Source organism: Solanum stenotomum, unplaced genomic scaffold (assembly GCF_019186545.1).
Source record: "Solanum stenotomum isolate F172 unplaced genomic scaffold, ASM1918654v1 scaffold17538, whole genome shotgun sequence".
NCBI lineage: Eukaryota > Viridiplantae > Streptophyta > Magnoliopsida > Solanales > Solanaceae > Solanum > Solanum stenotomum.
Genome location: NW_026024602.1, coordinates 381,789 through 388,922, shown reverse-complemented (window position 1 = coordinate 388,922; position 7,134 = coordinate 381,789).

The window sequence follows — 7,134 nt, the reverse complement described above, 5'->3', positions numbered from 1 at the left end:
TGCATTACTAATACATCATAGAAGCATTATTCTTATACACTCTACCAAACGACCCCTTAGAGAATATTTCAACTGATTTTGCTTAACTTTTTCTACTTTGTTCCATTTTTTCTTGTTTTCTTATGCTTTTACTGATTAAGGGTCTCTCGAAAACAATATTTTTATCTTCACGAAGATAGGAATAGAGCTATATACTCAGACTTTATTTGTAGAATTATACTGAATATGTTATTGTTGTACCATTTTAGATTTTCTCTACTATATTTGATTTTCATACTTATTTTGGATCGACAAATTTCTTTCGAAAATAATCTATCTACTTTTACAAAAATAAAAATAAAACTGCGTACACACCGATAAGATAATTGTATACAACTTGTTAGCAATTCTATTTGTGCAAGCTTTGTTGTCTATGGTCTCCACCAATTTGGACTTCATGTTGGGGTGTCACTCTTTGGCTTTTGGATATCATATCAAGGGTGGAACTTTAAACAGTTACTTAAAAAAGTATTTCGACAAACAAACGTGTTTGAATAATTTTTTCAACATTTTTTGTTTTATTTGTAGATTTTCTAATATAGGGTTTCATTCCTGCCTAATCTTTTTTTAATTTTTTTTTTGTTTAAAATAGATATAATATGTAATCCACATGGGAGGAGGCAGAATTTCGACTATAAATTTAGTTAAATTCAGTAACTTAGGAGTACTTAAATTTGTATTTGTTTTAAAATATTCATTGAATATAGTATAATCAATGACCGTCCTTTGCTCCCGTCGACTAGATTACTCAGTGTCCCCATGTGTAAGGTCCTTTCATGAAAGAGGTCGAATAGTTCATGTCCCTTAAAACTGAACACTTTGAACTATTAGAATCTAAATACATAAACTTTAAATAGGCTCGTTTAACCACCCTCTAAATATCCCGTCTTGGACGTGCAAGAAAATAGTAATATTAAATCCCACATAGATTGAGATAAGGTAATTAGACTCCTTTACATGGTCTTAACAATCTCACTCTTTAACTAGTTAGAGGTTGAGTGAAGTCCAACACTCATTTCTTTATCATCTAACGATCTGATGAGATTACTAGATCCTCAATTCCTCATATTTTTATCACACATTTCATATTCGAGCTTCAAAAACAAAGAATATTTTTTTAAAATTAGCATTTTTCTATTCCTTATAAATCAGAATTAATTTCTTAAAAGTAAAAATTAGAAATAAAATTTCCAAAAAAAAAAAAAAGTTAAAAGTTTATGTATTTGCAATGAGGCCAAAGAAGCACGTCAAAAGTGAAGGTTGGCATGTGTTGTATGCTGTAGAAGTGACAGAGGGAAAAAAGATAAAAAGATAAGACACAAATGACAATGCAATAGCATATACATATATATGAAAAATCTCTTTGGCTAGAAAATTTGATCAGAATGATATTTTATTTATTTTTTAAAATATTTTTACCTTTTTAATTTTAATATCTTTTAACTAAAAAATAGAAAAATATCAATTTATTTTAAAATAAAAAAATATTATAATTTTTTAAATTTTCTAACCAAATTCTCACAAAATTTTCTGAACATTTAGCACTTCTTTTATATTTATATATCAGCCCACCAAGTCCATCGCAATTCCACAAATTATTACTATTATTGCTATTCAAAATACAGTACAAGGAAACTAAAGCCTGCACATCTTATGGGGATCTGCAAATAAATAACCTAAGGTCCCCTCATTAACATCACACCTATCTTTTTTTTTATACGACAATATTCGTTTTGAGATTCGACTAATTTAAAAGTGACTTTATTTATTCAGTGTTAATAGTTATTTTGAAGTTCGACTTATTCAAATTTGAACTATAAAGTTCTTTGTTACTATCAAAAGAGAATTCATTCTTAGTTTGATGTTCGGTACCTATTTTATTGTTCGACTAATTCGAATTAGTTTCACTTTAAGAGTAACCATTTCTTATAAAAAAATAACGTTATTTTTTGCTTGGTGTTCGATACCTATTTTGGGATCTTACTAAATTGAATTCATACTAAGAAGTCGATTGTTTCCTAACAAAATTGGCTTCATTCTGTGTTGGTACCTATTTTAGGGTCTGACTAACTTGAATTAGCACCATCGAGTTCATTTTGAGAATATTTGTTCCTATTGAAAGCGAATTTATTCCTCTTTTGATGTTTGGTACCTATTTTATAGTTCAACTAATTCAAATTCACTTCAGAGTACAATTCTTTTTTAATCAAAAGCAACTTCATTCTTCTACTAGTGTTAATACTTATTTTGAAATCTTACTAATAAGAATTCACACTAAGAAGTCTCACTTCGAGGGAGATTGTTTCCTAACAAATGCTAATTTGAATTAGCACCAGCAAGTTCAGAGAGTAATTATTTCTTATATTATTTTTAAAAAAAAAACAACTTCATTCCTCATCAATCAAATATTGTTAGATACCTATTTAAGAGTTTGGCTAATTTAAATTCACATCGAAAAAGTCTCGAAGTAAAACATTATTTTTACCAACTATGACTTTATTCATATAGTTCACAAATTTAAGATCTTTAATTAAAGACATCACAATCTTAAATGTTTTTTCCTCCTTTGAAGTAAAAATAAAAGCACTATTAAGAAGTGGGGAAATTCAGTCAGTCCCCTTTCAAATAAGAACAAACACAATTAAGAAGTTGGAGAAATTATTAGTTTCAGATCTCCATTAAACCACAGCCTCAACCATTTGTGGCCCTTTCCCATTAAAGGACATGAGATTTTCTGATTGGACTGTAAAAATAAGTCCATGGACTATGATCTACCTTAGCCTTTTTTGCAATAGATGCCAAGACATCATTGTAGAATTCCCACATCTAGGATTAGAGAAATAAAAAATTGTATTAATGATTAAAATTGTTGAGTATATACTGAAAATTATAAAGTCCTAAGTTAATTATATTTAGGACTCGTTTGGTAGGCGGTATTAAATAGAATAGTCCATCTTATACATTGTTTGGTTACTCTATTTTATTTTATTTAATCCATGGATTGCTTAAACACCATATGTGGTCTTATTTTATCCCTAGGAAATGAAGGGATAACTAATCCAAGGTTTGTTAAACCTTGAAGGATAAGACCCCAAAATGACAAAACTATCCCTTCATTCATTTTCCTGAATTTTTCTTGTAATTTGATTTTCTTTTTATTTATATTGAAATAATTATACATGTTTTTTTTAATTCTCCAAATTCGTTTAGTGTAATTTAATGATTTCACTAATATTTTTTTCTCCTTTTTTTTATTCAATGTAGTTCGTCGATTAACCACTTGAACTATTTTTTGTAATAAGCTTTAGCTATTGAACAATATAAGTAGTCTTAAATCTATTTTAAGTTTAAGATATTTTTGACAAACAAAAAAAATTAGAAATACATCATGTCATCAATGATCTCCTTAGTGGTACATCATACCTCAAATTTATATATATATATATATATATAACTTACTTAGTTAAATGAAATAGAAAATCCTACAAAAAAAATAATATTGTCTGGTGGTTATCTATCTTGACTCAATTACATGAAATAAACAATCTCATAATAACACAAGAATATAATATGAAAGAATTTTTTTTGTAGAGTTTTAAATCAAACATAAGATTAAGTGGGAAGCAATGAACCAAACACTTGACAAAAAATAATTCCTGCACTACTAATTCCTGCATTACTCTGCGTTACTAATCCCAACGCTATCAATGTTTGTACCAAACGACTTCTTAGAGTCCTACTACAATACATATTACTACTATAATAATAATAATAATGCAATTATAAATAATCTAATCCTAGTAGACTTCAACTAGTGCAAGAAGTAATCTAATCCTAATGTGACTTAAACTCCATTGTACACGTTGATTGGACCAGGTGGTTCAACTGGTTCTTGTCTTCAGTTTTCTTTTATCTTCCACAATCATATTCAATTAATATATGTACATGTGTGAGGTGGTTTTATTAATTTTAGTTTAATTTGGGTATTAAATAAAAAGGATACTGTAGAAAACAAAATTATCCATATTTAATATTTATAAACCAAATCAGATTAATACTTATAAAAGTACGCGTATTAGTTAAAATCAATGTAAGAATACACATAACTAGTACTCATAAGTCATACATATTATTATATTAAAATATATATCATATATACATATAGTAATTTTTAATAATTATAAACATGATATACAAAATGAGTTCTCCTTATATAGTCGTACGTAAGTTGTGTGGCTAATATATATCTTTTGGTCAAGATAATGAGTTGGGCCTCATGGATAGTGTTTCAATGTAAATGTGGAAAAAATATTTAAATATACAACTTATTTTATCATATTCTCTAATTTTTTTTATCATTTGAAAAATTATAAAATAAATTCTACTTTTTCCTATTCTTGGATACATCACTTTACGCGATGTATCGGGACGTTGAGAGATATATCCGAAACCGAGACGTTGAGGGATGTATCCGAAATCGGGACACGATGTAATCGTACGTTTTGAGAGGTATACGGATTCCACCAAAATTAAGGAATTTTTGTAATTTGAAAAAGAGTATGGATAATATGTAATCAGCTCTTAACACTATGAGATTTGTATAAAATTATTAGGTGAGATAACTATTTTTTAGTCAAACCATCAAAGTATAGCCACATTTAAATTTAACTCATACTGCATGAACAATCATAAATTTCAAACTTTACACAATCTATGTGTGAAATCTTGCTAGGATTTCAAAATTCATGAACGATTCTTGGAGTATAAATCTTTATTAGTTTAAAATTTTATTCTCTCTCGTGTATTTCACTCACCACCTTGTATATGCTCATATAAAACAACAATAAATGACAATAACATATATAGTGTAATTTCACCAAATAGGGTTTGAGGATGATAGAGTATACACAGATCTTACCTTTACCTGACTATTAGAAAAAAAAATTCACAATGTCTCCTTCGTGCTTCACATTCTTCAAATCGTCACATAAAATTAAATTCTAGGAGATTCATTTACTCAGAGATCCAATTTCACTAGAAAACCTTCCAAAATTTCACCACCTCTTTCTTAAAAACAAAGAGTCAAGTTCTAATATTGTATATTGATGTATCTCTTTCATGTATATTTTTGTATATCCATAAAAATGGCAATTTGCCAATTTCATCCTGTAATTGTCAATTGTTGAAGGCCTTAACTGGGCCGATAAGCTTCAGCTTCAGCCCATTACGTTTTCATACGAGAAATATACATAAGTAACCATTTTTGCAAAATATAGTGATTTTTTGCTCTTTTCTTCTTCTTAAAAAAAAAGTTATCTTTTGTTTTTTCAAAACATAGCAAATTTTTTTGTATTACCGCGCGAATATAGTATTTAATTGTGATTGTATGTGTAGACAACTGTATAAAAATGTATAGCTTTCAAAGAAGAATATGGATATATGTGAAGATATCAACTATATGAATGATAAACTAGATCGCAAGTTTTTCAAACTATATGTGCACAATATTGTCCAATTGTATGAGAATTTTTTCAATTTTTTGTCTAATAAGGTTTTGACGAGGCATACATTATTCTGTTAATGAAATTCAAAAGAGAACGTTACAGATATACTATATTGTAAATGTCCATTTAAATACAAAGTTTCTTGAAGAAGCTTGGAATCAAGTAGATAGCTTACAATCAACTTCCTAAACAAACCTTTCCTCAACCTTGTAAGTAGATTAAACAGACAACTTGGAAGTAACTTGCCTAACATTTTCGAAACAGACTCATAGTAATTTTTTTTTTTCATTGGAAGAGTTAACTTTTTTTTTATGATATAACAGAGACAAACAATAAATTAAATAATCATGTGTTATTGATAGTCTGAAAATACAGTACAACTTTTAACCTTAAATTTGTAGATCTCAAGGGACTTTGATAATTACATTATCATGATCTAATATTAAAGGACACATTTTGATTTAAGGGGTTCTGGAAGATAGAAAAAGACATTTTAATAATCATAGCATAATAATCTTTTATGATATAGTATTATTAAAATCAAATAAATAATCCAAAATTGGACTAATCATCGAGATATCCAACAACCTTAAAAAAGACAAAAAAAATCCACAGTAGAAAATCCAACACCTAAGCAGCTCTACCTAATGTTGAAAGTTGAAATCAGTTGTACTATTAAAAAGATAGTTCAAAATTTAAAGTTTATGAGTTCATAATTTTAATTATGTTGAGTTGTTAATTTGAAGCGTATTAAATAATTTCTTTAAGAGAAATATAAAACTTGAACGAAAGTTATTAGTTATGTTGAAATGGCTTAGCTTACATTCAGTGACAAATTTTGTATATTAAGGGATCGTTTGGTGTGATGGATACAAATAAATATTCATGAGATAAAAAAATAGTCCTAAAATAATATTTTGATGTCTTGTTTGGTAGCCATATTCGAAATAACTTATCCTATCATTTATACCATAGTGATGGAATAAGTTATCCCAAAATGACTAATCCCAGAATTATTAATCTTGGGATAACATATTCCCAACCAAACGACTCCTAATTTATGAGTTCTTATAACAAGTTCAAGTTATTATACAATAATAACTAGTACATACAACATCTCGAAAAAGCTACAAATTCCTATGAACCAAACCAACATGTCATATTGTCGATCCCCCTCAGCCTACACACTAGCTTCGCCTCTAAGGTGTGGTGAGATGGATGAAGTTTCATAATTTTCAACTAAAAAGTCTCGAATTTGAATGAATTGATATCTTGCGATACAAATCCAAATTAGTCGGTATGAGATGTTTATGTAAAGAAAGATTCAAATTTCAGCTGTAAACAGACTTGTTTTATTATACAAATAATTTAGTGATCAACTAATAAAGCAACTTTACTGAAAAATTTTCCCATATGTTTGAATTTGATGAGTTTCTTGGTCCTACTACAACAAGACTAAGTCAACCTTCTATGGCTTCAGCTAAAAAGTCCAAAAAAAGCTTCTTCTAGGAAACCAATACACACAATCAAGAAAAAAAAAATATTTTTTTTATATATAAAAGATTCCCCTTTTCTTCTCTCCTTTTACCTG